This window comes from Procambarus clarkii, chromosome 15 (genome assembly GCF_040958095.1).
Source record: "Procambarus clarkii isolate CNS0578487 chromosome 15, FALCON_Pclarkii_2.0, whole genome shotgun sequence".
In the NCBI taxonomy this organism is placed as follows: domain Eukaryota; kingdom Metazoa; phylum Arthropoda; class Malacostraca; order Decapoda; family Cambaridae; genus Procambarus; species Procambarus clarkii.
The window spans coordinates 46,607,095-46,619,594 of record NC_091164.1 but is presented as its reverse complement, the minus strand read 5'-3'; the positions used below and the strand labels follow the sequence as shown (position 1 = coordinate 46,619,594).

Genomic DNA, 12,500 nt, shown 5'->3' with positions numbered 1-12,500 from the left:
CTGTGAGGCGGCTGAGGACAGGGAGGAAACGGAGAGACGACCCACTGAGGGCTGGGTGCGTCGTCGAGAGAGTGCTGTGAGGCGGCTGGGGACAGGGAGGAAATTCAGAGACGACCTCACTGTGGCTCGGTGAAACCGTCGAGTAGATCTTTCAGGTGGCTGAGGGCAGGAAGGAAAAGCAGAGGCGAGGACTTGGGGGGGTAGGGGGTGGGGTAGGGCTCTGGATGGGTGAGGGGAGGGGGGGTGTTAAGGTGGGTCGCCGAAAACGGAGATTCGACCTCAAACGGCGGGCTAGGATCCGTCCCTGATCCGACACAGAGACAGAACGGAGAGACGACCCACTGTGGCAGGGTGTGGCGTCGAGAGAGTCCTGTGGGGCGGCTGAGGACAGGGAGGAAACGGAGAGACGACCCACCGAGGGCTCGGTGCGTCGTCGAGAGAGTGCTGTGAGGCGGCTGAGGACAGGGAGGAAACGGAGAGACGACCCACTGAGGGCTGGGTGCGTCGTCGAGAGAGTGCTGTGAGGCGGCTGGGGACAGGGAGGAAATTCAGAGACGACCTCACTGTGGCTCGGTGAAACCGTCGAGTAGATCTTTCAGGTGGCTGAGGGCAGGAAGGAAAAGCAGAGGCGAGGACTTGGGGGGGTAGGGGGTGGGGTAGGGCTCTGGATGGGTGAGGGGAGGGGGGGTGTTAAGGTGGGTCGCCGAAAACGGAGATTCGACCTCAAACGGCGGGCTAGGATCCGTCCCTGATCCGACACAGAGACGGAACGGAGAGACGACCCACTGTGGCAGGGTGTGGCGTCGAGAGAGTCCTGTGGGGCGGCTGAGGACAGGGAGGAAACGGAGAGACGACCCACCGAGGGCTCGGTGCGTCGTCGAGAGAGTGCTGTGAGGCGGCTGAGGACAGGGAGGAAACGGAGAGACGACCCACTGAGGGCTGGGTGCGTCGTCGAGAGAGTGCTGTGAGGCGGCTGGGGACAGGGAGGAAATTGAGAGACGACCTCACTGTGGCTCGGTGAAACCGTCGAGTAGATCTTTCAGGTGGCTGAGGGCAGGAAGGAAAAGCAGAGACGAGGACTTGGGGGGGTAGGGGGTGGGGTTGGGCTCTGGATGGGTGAGGGGAGGGGGGGTGTTAAGGTGGGTCGCCGAAAACGGAGATTCGAACTCAAAAGGCGGGCTAGGATCCGTCCCTGATCCGACACAGAGACAGAACGGAGAGACGACCCACTGTGGCAGGGTGAGGCGTCGAGAGAGTCCTGTGAGGCGGCTGAGGACAGGGAGGAAACGGAGAGACGACCCACCGAGGGCTCGGTGCGTCGTCGAGAGAGTGCTGTGAGGCGGCTGAGGACAGGGAGGAAACGGAGAGACGACCCACTGAGGGCTGGGTGCGTCGTCGAGAGAGTGCTGTGAGGCGGCTGGGGACAGGGAGGAAATTGAGAGACGACCTCACTGTGGCTCGGTGAAACCGTCGAGTAGATCTTTCAGGTGGCTGAGGGCAGGAAGGAAAAGCAGAGACGAGGACTTGGGGGGGTAGGGGGTGGGGTTGGGCTCTGGATGGGTGAGGGGAGGGGGGGTGTTAAGGTGGGTCGCCGAAAACGGAGATTCGACCTCAAATGGCGGGCTAGGATCCGTCCCTGATCCGACACAGAGACAGAACGGAGAGACGACCCACTGTGGCAGGGTGAGGCGTCGAGAGAGTCCTGTGAGGCGGATGAGGCACAGGGAGGAAACGGAGAGACGACCCACCGAGGGCTCGGTGCGTCGTCGAGAGAGTGCTGTGAGGCGGCTGAGGACATGGGAGGAAACGGAGAGACGACCCACTGAGGGCTGGGTGCGTCGTCGAGAGAGTGCTGTGAGGCGGCTGGGGACAGGGAGGAAATTCAGAGACGACCTCACTGTGGCTCGGTGAAACCGTCGAGTAGATCTTTCAGGTGGCTGAGGGCAGGAAGGAAAAGCAGAGACGAGGACTTGGGGGGGTAGGGGGTGGGGTTGGGCTCTGGATGGGTGAGGGGAGGGGGGGTGTTAAGGTGGGTCGCCGAAAACGGAGATTCGACCTCAAACGGCGGGCTAGGATCCGTCCCTGATCCGACACAGAGACAGAACGGAGAGACGACCCACTGTGGCAGGGTGAGGCGTCGAGAGAGTCCTGTGAGGCGGCTGAGGACAGGGAGGAAACGGAGAGACGACCCACCGAGGGCTCGGTGCGTCGTCGAGAGAGTGCTGTGAGGCGGCTGAGGACAGGGAGGAAACGGAGAGACGACCCACTGAGGGCTGGGTGCGTCGTCGAGAGAGTGCTGTGAGGCGGCTGGGGACAGGGAGGAAATTCAGAGACGACCTCACTGTGGCTCGGTGAAACCGTCGAGTAGATCTTTCAGGTGGCTGAGGGCAGGAAGGAAAAGCAGAGGACGAGGACTTGGGGGGGTAGGGGGTGGGGTTAGGGCTCTGGATGGGTGAGGGGAGGGGGGGTGTTAAGGTGGGTCGCCGAAAACGGAGATTCGACCTCAAACGGCGGGCTAGGATCCGTCCCTGATCCGACACAGAGACAGAACGGAGAGACGACCCACTGTGGCAGGGTGTAGGCGTCGAGAGAGTCCTGTGAGGGCGGCTGAGGACAGGGAGGAAACGGAGAGACGACCCACCGAGGGCTCGGTGCGTCGTCGAGAGAGTGCTGTGAGGCGGCTGAGGACAGGGAGGAAACGGAGAGACGACCCACTGAGGGCTGGGTGCGTCGTCGAGAGAGTGCTGTGAGGCGGCTGGGGACAGGGAGGAAATTGAGAGACGACCTCACTGTGGCTCGGTGAAACCGTCGAGTAGATCTTTCAGGTGGCTGAGGGCAGGAAGGAAAAGCAGAGACGAGGACTTGGGGGGGTAGGGGGTGGGGTTGGGCTCTGGATGGGTGAGGGGAGGGGGGGTGTTAAGGTGGGTCGCCGAAAACGGAGATTCGAACTCAAAAGGCGGGCTAGGATCCGTCCCTGATCCGACACAGAGACAGAACGGAGAGACGACCCACTGTGGCAGGGTGAGGCGTCGAGAGAGTCCTGTGAGGCGGCTGAGGACAGGGAGGAAACGGAGAGACGACCCACCGAGGGCTCGGTGCGTCGTCGAGAGAGTGCTGTGAGGCGGCTGAGGACAGGGAGGAAACGGAGAGACGACCCACTGAGGGCTGGGTGCGTCGTCGAGAGAGTGCTGTGAGGCGGCTGGGGACAGGGAGGAAATTGAGAGACGACCTCACTGTGGCTCGGTGAAACCGTCGAGTAGATCTTTCAGGTGGCTGAGGGCAGGAAGGAAAAGCAGAGACGAGGACTTGGGGGGGTAGGGGGTGGGGTTGGGCTCTGGATGGGTGAGGGGAGGGGGGGTGTTAAGGTGGGTCGCCGAAAACGGAGATTCGAACTCAAAAGGCGGGCTAGGATCCGTCCCTGATCCGACACAGAGACAGAACGGAGAGACGACCCACTGTGGCAGGGTGAGGCGTCGAGAGAGTCCTGTGAGGCGGCTGAGGACAGGGAGGAAACGGAGAGACGACCCACCGAGGGCTCGGTGCGTCGTCGAGAGAGTGCTGTGAGGCGGCTGAGGACAGGGAGGAAACGGAGAGACGACCCACTGAGGGCTGGGTGCGTCGTCGAGAGAGTGCTGTGAGGCGGCTGGGGACAGGGAGGAAATTGAGAGACGACCTCACTGTGGCTCGGTGAAACCGTCGAGTAGATCTTTCAGGTGGCTGAGGGCAGGAAGGAAAAGCAGAGGACGAGGACTTGGGGGGGTAGGGGGTGGGGTTGGGCTCTGGATGGGTGAGGGGAGGGGGGGTGTTAAGGTGGGTCGCCGAAAACGGAGATTCGACCTCAAACGGCGGGCTAGGATCCGTCCCTGATCCGACACAGAGACAGAACGGAGAGACGACCCACTGTGGCAGGGTGTGGCGTCGAGAGAGTCCTGTGGGGCGGCTGAGGACAGGGAGGAAACGGAGAGACGACCCACCGAGGGCTCGGTGCGTCGTCGAGAGAGTGCTGTGAGGCGGCTGAGGACAGGGAGGAAACGGAGAGACGACCCACTGAGGGCTGGGTGCGTCGTCGAGAGAGTGCTGTGAGGCGGCTGGGGACAGGGAGGAAATTCAGAGACGACCTCACTGTGGCTCGGTGAAACCGTCGAGTAGATCTTTCAGGTGGCTGAGGGCAGGAAGGAAAAGCAGAGACGAGGACTTGGGGGGGTAGGGGGTGGGGTTGGGCTCTGGATGGGTGAGGGGAGGGGGGGTGTTAAGGTGGGTCGCCGAAAACGGAGATTCGAACTCAAAAGGCGGGCTAGGATCCGTCCCTGATCCGACACAGAGACGGAACGGAGAGACGACCCACTGTGGCAGGGTGTGGCGTCGAGAGAGTCCTGTGGGGCGGCTGAGGACAGGGAGGAAACGGAGAGACGACCCACCGAGGGCTCGGTGCGTCGTCGAGAGAGTGCTGTGAGGCGGCTGAGGACAGGGAGGAAACGGAGAGACGACCCACTGAGGGCTGGGTGCGTCGTCGAGAGAGTGCTGTGAGGCGGCTGGGGACAGGGAGGAAATTGAGAGACGACCTCACTGTGGCTCGGTGAAACCGTCGAGTAGATCTTTCAGGTGGCTGAGGGCAGGAAGGAAAAGCAGAGACGAGGACTTGGGGGGGAAGGGGGTGGGGTTGGGCTCTGGATGGGTGAGGGGAGGGGGGGTGTTAAGGTGGGTCGCCGAAAACGGAGATTCGAACTCAAAAGGCGGGCTAGGATCCGTCCCTGATCCGACACAGAGACAGAACGGAGAGACGACCCACTGTGGCAGGGTGAGGCGCCGAGAGAGTCCTGTGAGGCGGCTGAGGACAGGGAGGAAACGGAGAGACGACCCACCGAGGGCTCGGTGCGTCGTCGAGAGAGTGCTGTGAGGCGGCTGAGGACAGGGAGGAAACGGAGAGACGACCCACTGAGGGCTGGGTGCGTCGTCGAGAGAGTGCTGTGAGGCGGCTGGGGACAGGGAGGAAATTGAGAGACGACCTCACTGTGGCTCGGTGAAACCGTCGAGTAGATCTTTCAGGTGGCTGAGGGCAGGAAGGAAAAGCAGAGACGAGGACATGGGGGGGTAGGGGGTGGGGTTGGGCTCTGGATGGGTGAGGGGAGGGGGGGTGTTAAGGTGGGTCGCCGAAAACGGAGATTCGACCTCAAACGGCGGGCTAGGATCCGTCCCTGATCCGACACAGAGACAGAACGGAGAGACGACCCACTGTGGCAGGGTGAGGCGTCGAGAGAGTCCTGTGAGGCGGCTGAGGACAGGGAGGAAACGGAGAGACGACCCACCGAGGGCTCGGTGCGTCGTCGAGAGAGTGCTGTGAGGCGGCTGAGGACAGGGAGGAAACGGAGAGACGACCCACTGAGGGCTGGGTGCGTCGTCGAGAGAGTGCTGTGAGGCGGCTGGGGACAGTGAGGAAATTCAGAGACGACCTCACTGTGGCTCGGTGAAACCGTCGAGTAGATCTTTCAGGTGGCTGAGGGCAGGAAGGAAAAGCAGAGGACGAGGACTTGGGGGGGTAGGGGGTGGGGTTGGGCTCTGGATGGGTGAGGAGAGGGGGGGTGTTAAGGTGGGTCGCCGAAAACGGAGATTCGAACTCAAAAGGCGGGCTAGGATCCGTCCATGGTGTGGCACCAAGAGAGAATGGCGAGACGACCCACTGTGGCTCGGTGTGGCGTCGAGAGAGTCCTGTCAGGCGGCTGAGGGCAGGGAGGAAACCGGAGATGGGGGGGAGGGAGGTGCAAACCTGGACTGTTAGGCGAGCGGCTTACTCCCGCCGTTTACCCGCTGGACCTCGTCCAGTCTCCGGCAATGCTCCGGCACAGAGAATGCCTGGCCTGGCGTGACGGCCTGCTCCTGCCCGGTGTGTGGCGGTCGCGCCAGCAGTGTTTCTCGTGTAGCATGCGAGCGTTGCCGGTGTCGTCGGGAGCCGGGATATGTTCTCGAACAAAGTTACCTGAGCGAGTGTGCCTTTCTCCCTGTCGTCAGCTCGGGTCTGGTCGAATTGGGCCGGTGGCGCCGAAGAAGTTACCACCGGAGACCAGGGTCCAGTGGCTAGAGCCGGGCCCAACGGCTATTGCCGAGTACCTTCCTCCGATGCAGGAAGAAGGTGTGTTCAGTCCCGCGGAAATCGTACGGCGGGTGCCGAATTTACCAGTGGCCAGCCGGGTCCAGGAGCTAGAGCCGGATTTGTCGGCTACTGCCGGGTAACCTACTTTGGATGCGGGTGCTGGGGTGGTCGGCCCCGCGGAAATCGGACGGCAGGCGCCGAAGATACCAGCGGCGAGCCGGGTCCCGGAGCTAGAGCCGAGCCCATCGGCTATTGTTGAGTAGCCGTCTTTGCCGGCAGAGCTGGCGTTTTCAGTCTCGTCGAAATCAGACGGCGGGCGCCGAAGTTAACAGCGGCTAGCCGGGCCCCAGAGCTAGAGCCGGACCCAGGGACTAAAGCCCAGCGGTGTGCTTCCGGTTGGGCGTTTGCGTTTTCAGTCTCGCGGAAATCGGACGGAGGGCGCCGAAGTTACGTTTTGCCAGCCGGGTCCAGTAGCTAGAGCCGGGCCCGGGGACTAGAGTCCCGCGTCGGCCTCCGACCCAAGTGCTTCTGTTTTCAATCTCGTCCAAATCGGACGAGGGGTACGGAAACGGCACAACTTAACCCGGGTCCAGGGGCTAGAGCCGGGCCCGGCGACTAGAGTCCCGCGTCGGCCTTCGGCCCAAGTGCTTCCGTTTTCAATCTCGTCCAAATCGGATGGAGGGTACCGAAACGGCGAAACGTAACCCTGACTCCCTTGCAAGTGCCTGGTCCGGTAACCCTATTGTCCTTCAAGGCTCTCAGACCTGAAAGGAATTGGGAGGCAAGTTCGGCATTCTGGCCGAAATCGAGCGCCGGAGTGTACCTTTTTCCAGAACTGGGACATGGTACATCAGGGGTTTTCGTGCTTAGACCACAGCACAGCGAGAGCTGGGCGACCATTTGAGCTCAATTTGCACGAAGTGACGACATCACCTTGACCCATTCGATATATATAGGGGAGACCTGGTGTCTGTGGCACCTTTCTCGTGGGTAACCTGCTGTCTTAGGGGACCATGCGAGGGAGACTACTGACAACTACCTGCGTCTTGGCGACATTCTAAGTCTCGTTGTTGCCAGAGGGAAGGAGCAAATGTTTTCCATTGTTTTGGTGCGTTGGCTACTTTCCCTTCCCCCATTCCACGGTGCTGGTTCTCGGTTCCGGTGCGGTAGCGAACTGTTTGCCGCAGACGTTTACCGGAGTAAATGGGGAACCAGCCTTTTACCTGTCGCGGGGTACATATGCCGAGGTATTTGGAGTCCGGTGTGTGAGTGACCGACCATTGCGTTCTGTTAGACATACGTAACATTAGGCGAAGGCGGCCCTCCTTGCACATGTCGTGTGGTTCCAGAGCCAGGCATCTCGGGTCCGGTGTGCGCGTGCGACCGATCTTGTTCATGTGTTAGACATACGTAACAGTGGGCGAAGACGGTCGGCGAAACTCGCGCATGTCGTGTGGTCCGAGATGGCCTTCCATGCACATTAGATATAGCTATATAAAGGGGGGAGACTCGGTGGCTGGCTGACAACTACCGGCGTCTTGGCGACATTGTGTCTCGTTGTCGCCAGAGAGAAGGAGCAAATGTATTCCATTGTTTTGGTACGTGGGCTCCTTTCTCTTCCCCCACTGTTAGGGCGCTGGTTCTCGGTTCCGGTGCGGTAGCGAACTGTTTGCCGCAGACGTATACCGGAGTAATTGGGGAACCAGACGGTGTTTTGCCTGTCGCGGGATTGGATCACAGGTTCTGGGTTCCGGTGCGGTTGCGAACTGCTTCTCGTTCACCGGCGCCAATGGGGAACCTGCCTGTCTGTCGCGGGGCAAATGCCACATAGGCTGAGGTATTTGGAGTCCGGTGTGTGAGTGACCGACCATTGCGTTCTGTTAGACATACGTAACATTAGGCGAAGGCGGCCCTCCTTGCACATGTCGTGTGGTTCCAGAGCCAGGCATCTCGGGTCCGGTGTGCGCGTGCGACCGATCTTGTTCATGTGTTAGACATACGTAACAGTGGGCGAAGACGGTCGGCGAAACTCGCGCATGTCGTGTGGTCCGAGATGGCCTTCCATGGACGTTAGATATAGCTATATAAAGGGGGAGACTCGGTGGCTGGCTGAACCTACTACCGGCGTCTTGGCGACATTGTGTCTCGTTGTCGCCAGAGAGAAGGAGCAAATGTATTCCATTGTTTTGGTGCGTGGGCTCCTTTCTCTTCCCCCACTGTTAGGGTGCTGGTTCTCGGTTCCGGTGCGGTAGCGAACTGTTTGCCGCAGACGTATACCGGAGTAATTGGGGAACCAGACGGTGTTTTGCCTGTCGCGGGATTGGATCACAGGTTCTGGGTTCCGGTGCGGTTGCGAACTGCTTCTCGTTCACCGGCGCCAATGGGGAACCTGCCTGTCTGTCGCGGGGCAAATGCCACATAGGCTGAGGTATTTGGAGTCCGGTGTGTGAGCGACCGACCATTGCGTCTTGTTAGACATACGTAACTTGCAGGCGAAGGCGGCCCTCCTCGCACATGTCGTGTGGTTCCAGAGCCCAGGCACCTCGGGGTCCGGTGTGCGCGTGCGACCGATCTTGTTCATGTGTTAGACATACGTAACAGTGGGCGAAGACGGTCGGCGAAACTCGCGCATGTCGTGTGGCTCGAGAATTGCCTTCAATTCCTCCCTGGAGTGAGTAGTTTGTTTCGGCAGCAGCTCTCTCTCCACACAACCCCCCATCATCCTCCTTCCCGCAAGAGCATGATCCCGATGCTCGATGCAAACTGAGAACTGTCACTGCACACGCTGCGGCATCTCGGGTCCGGTGCGCGAGGCGAACTTGCATTCTGCTAGACATACGTAGCATTAGGCGAGAGCGCCCGTAATCGCGCACGTCGTGAGGCTCGAGAGGCCTTCAAAGCAGCGCCTCTGTATTGTGTCACGACGATTCCTTCCGATCTCCGTGCGATCACTTCTCCAGCCTACGACTGCACATCGAGTCAGCTATCGATCGGTCTGTGTGCATGGGAACAGAGCACCAACCTTCTTCCATGTCATGGGAAGGCTGAACAAAAACACTGTGGCGTCGCCTCTCTCCACCAACGAGGAGGCGACAAACCACACGGCACCTCGGATGCATTTCCGACGGTTCCTTTCATATAAAAGGGGTGACGCCGAGGAAAATAAGACTCGCGTCCCTACCAAAACGAAAAAGACCACCACCACCACCTACTCACTTACTACTGCTCCTCCTCCTGTTTTTCCAGCTTGCCGTGTTGAATGACGACAATGACGAGCAGGAGTAATCTCGGCGGGGTAGTTATGATCGTTCGTCCACGCGGAGTAACTGCTCTCCTCCGCCTCTGTTCGTCTAACGTATCGACATAACGCCATACTGTCGGGCTGCTAGAGAGTCCATAGTGAGATTTAACTTGCAAAGCAGGATTAAAACGCAAAACCGAGGGGAGCGAGGGGTGTGTGTGTGTGTGTGTCTTGTGTACTATATATCAGTAGTACTGTTGAGCTACCTGGTTGATCCTGCCAGTAGTCATATGCTTGTCTCAAAGATTAAGCCATGCATGTGTAAGTACAAGCCGAGTTAAGGCGAAACCGCGAATGGCTCATTAAATCAGCTATGTTTCATTGGATCTGTAAACCCACTTACTTGGATAACTGTGGTAATTCTAGAGCTAATACATGCATCACGTCTCTGACCGCAAGGGAAGAGCGCTTTTATTAGTTCAAAACTGGTCGGGCCTCGGTCCGTTAACCCACCCGTGGTGAATCTGAATAACTTTTTGCTGAGCGCACGGTCTCCGCACCGGCGCCGCATCCTTCAAGTGTCTGCCTTATCAGCTTTCGATTGTAGGTTATGCGCCTACAATGGCTATAACGGGTAACGGGGAATCAGGGTTCGATTCCGGAGAGGGAGCCTGAGAAACGGCTACCACATCTAAGGAAGGCAGCAGGCACGCAAATTACCCACTCCCGGCACGGGGAGGTAGTGACGAAAAATAACGATGCGAGACTCATCCGAGGCCTCGCAATCGGAATGAGTACACTTTAAATCCTTTAACGAGGATCTATTGGAGGGCAAGTCTGGTGCCAGCAGCCGCGGTAATTCCAGCTCCAATAGCGTATATTAAAGTTGTTGCGGTTAAAAAGCTCGTAGTTGGATCTCAGTTCCGGACTGACGGTACACCGCCTGGTGCTTACTGTCACGCTCCGAACAGCTAACTAGCCCCGCCGGCTCGCACGGGGTGCTCTTCATCGAGTGTCCCGAGTGGCCGGCACGTTTACTTTGAAAAAATTAGAGTGCTCAGAGCAGGCTACTTTAATGGCCTGAATGTCTATGCATGGAATAATGGAATAGGACCTCGGTTCTATTTTGTTGGTTTTCGGAACCTGAGGTAATGACTAATAGGAACAGGCGGGGGCATTCGTACTGCGACGCTAGAGGTGAAATTCTTGGACCGTCGCAAGACGAACTACTGCGAAAGCATTTGCCAAGGATGTTTTCATTAATCAAGAACGAAAGTTAGAGGTTCGAAGGCGATCAGATACCGCCCTAGTTCTAACCATAAACGATGCCAACTAGCGATCCGCCGGCGTTATTCCCATGACCCGGCGGGCAGCTTCCGGGAAACCAAAGTCTTTGGGTTCCGGGGGAAGTATGGTTGCAAAGCTGAAACTTAAAGGAATTGACGGAAGGGCACCACCAGGAGTGGAGCCTGCGGCTTAATTTGACTCAACACGGGGAACCTCACCAGGCCCAGACACCGGAAGGATTGACAGATTGAGAGCTCTTTCTCGATTCGGTGGGTGGTGGTGCATGGCCGTTCTTAGTTGGTGGAGCGATTTGTCTGGTTAATTCCGATAACGAACGAGACTCTGGCCTATTAACTAGTCGACGGATCTCCAGCAATTGGTGTCCAGTTCGCAACTTCTTCTTAGAGGGATTAGCGGCAATTCTAGCCGCACGAGATTGAGCAATAACAGGTCTGTGATGCCCTTAGATGTTCTGGGCCGCACGCGCGCTACACTGAAGAGATCAACGTGTTCTCCCCCTCCGAGAGGAGCGGGTAACCCGTTCAATCCCCTTCATGATAGGGATTGGGGCTTGCAATTGTTTCCCATGAACGAGGAATTCCCAGTAAGTGCAAGTCATCAGCTTGCGCTGATTACGTCCCTGCCCTTTGTACACACCGCCCGTCGCTACTACCGATTGAATGATTTAGTGAGGCCTTCGGACTGGCGCTCTTGGATGTTCTACCCCTCGCGTCTCGGCGCAAGGGGTTCTCGCCTCGAGCTGACGGAAAGATGTCCAAACTTGATCATTTAGAGGAAGTAAAAGTCGTAACAAGGTTTCCGTAGGTGAACCTGCGGAAGGATCATTACAGTTTGTGACGCGAGAGCTGCAACCATCGGCTCGTCGTCGTCGTTCGAGTATTCTTCAATGCGAAGAAGGCAAGGGTAGCCTTGGGAGCCGCACCCAATTGCCGTGGGAAAGGAGAAAGCGGATAAACGGCGGGGAGATCAACACCCACTGTGAGACAATAACAGGTCTGTGATGTCGGACTGACATGACATGTCAGTCAGTCCGACCGGCGCAGGTCACAGTCCTAGCGCCGTATACTGCTTTAGAGTCGTCTGTTGGGGCTCGCGACACCCGTCACCGACATCTTTCTTCCTTGTCCCCGGTCGCTCAGTGGCTTCCGGCACCCACACCATAGAGAGAAAGCAGCAGGCGAAGACGCTACTGCTCCTCTCGTTGACAGGGCCGGCGCCTGCTACTCTGGCGGCGTCTAGTGCTGGGTTTTCCTTGACACGCTTCCCAGTGGGCCCCTCCCTCCCCGCCTTCACTCTACTGTAAACGTAAATGTACGTGTGCGGCAGAGGAGGAAAAAGGGGAGAGAGAAAAAAAGCATTTTATGTGTCTTCTAACCAAAGTCGGGCTCTTACCAGCCCTATCAAACCCCCCATACATTACGTCCTCCTATGATGGAGTGATAGACGGCCGACAGGCCTTAATAAAAACATATACAACTCTTAACGGTGGATCACTTGGCTCGTGGGTCGATGAAGACCGCAGCTAACTGCGTGTCGGTATGTGAATCGCAAGAATACCAGATACATCGACAAGTCGAACGCACATTGCGGCGGCAGTCCTGATATGTGTACTGTCGCCACTCCTGCGCGAGGGTCGGAATAACATCCATCGGGCGAGTAGCTGTTGCGGCCTCCATATTCTGCTCTTTGGCAGGCTCAACGATGCGCTTTGGCCTGCTCTGGGGAACGACGCCCGCCACTGCCCCCCGAATGAGAAGGCAGGAGGCAAACCGGGAGTCCCCCTAATATTTGACAAACGAGCCCCTAGCACACCTCATCATGCTGTGAAAGAAAGACGCTTTTCGTCCTATTTCTGCAACAGAG

General features: G+C 58.4%; 2 non-coding genes across 2 annotated transcripts; both read left to right on the top strand.

Moving 5' to 3' along the window:
- The first annotated feature begins 9,592 nt into the window (after positions 1 to 9,592).
- Positions 9,593 to 11,464, top strand: LOC138365165 (small subunit ribosomal RNA). Its single transcript, XR_011228711.1, has one exon. It is a non-coding gene; the product is annotated as a small subunit ribosomal RNA (ribosomal RNA).
- A 647-nt stretch (positions 11,465 to 12,111) lies between these two features.
- LOC138365159 (5.8S ribosomal RNA) lies at positions 12,112 to 12,273 on the top strand. The gene has a single exon (XR_011228705.1). It is a non-coding gene; the product is annotated as a 5.8S ribosomal RNA (ribosomal RNA).
- Positions 12,274 to 12,500: the final 227 nt, after the last annotated feature.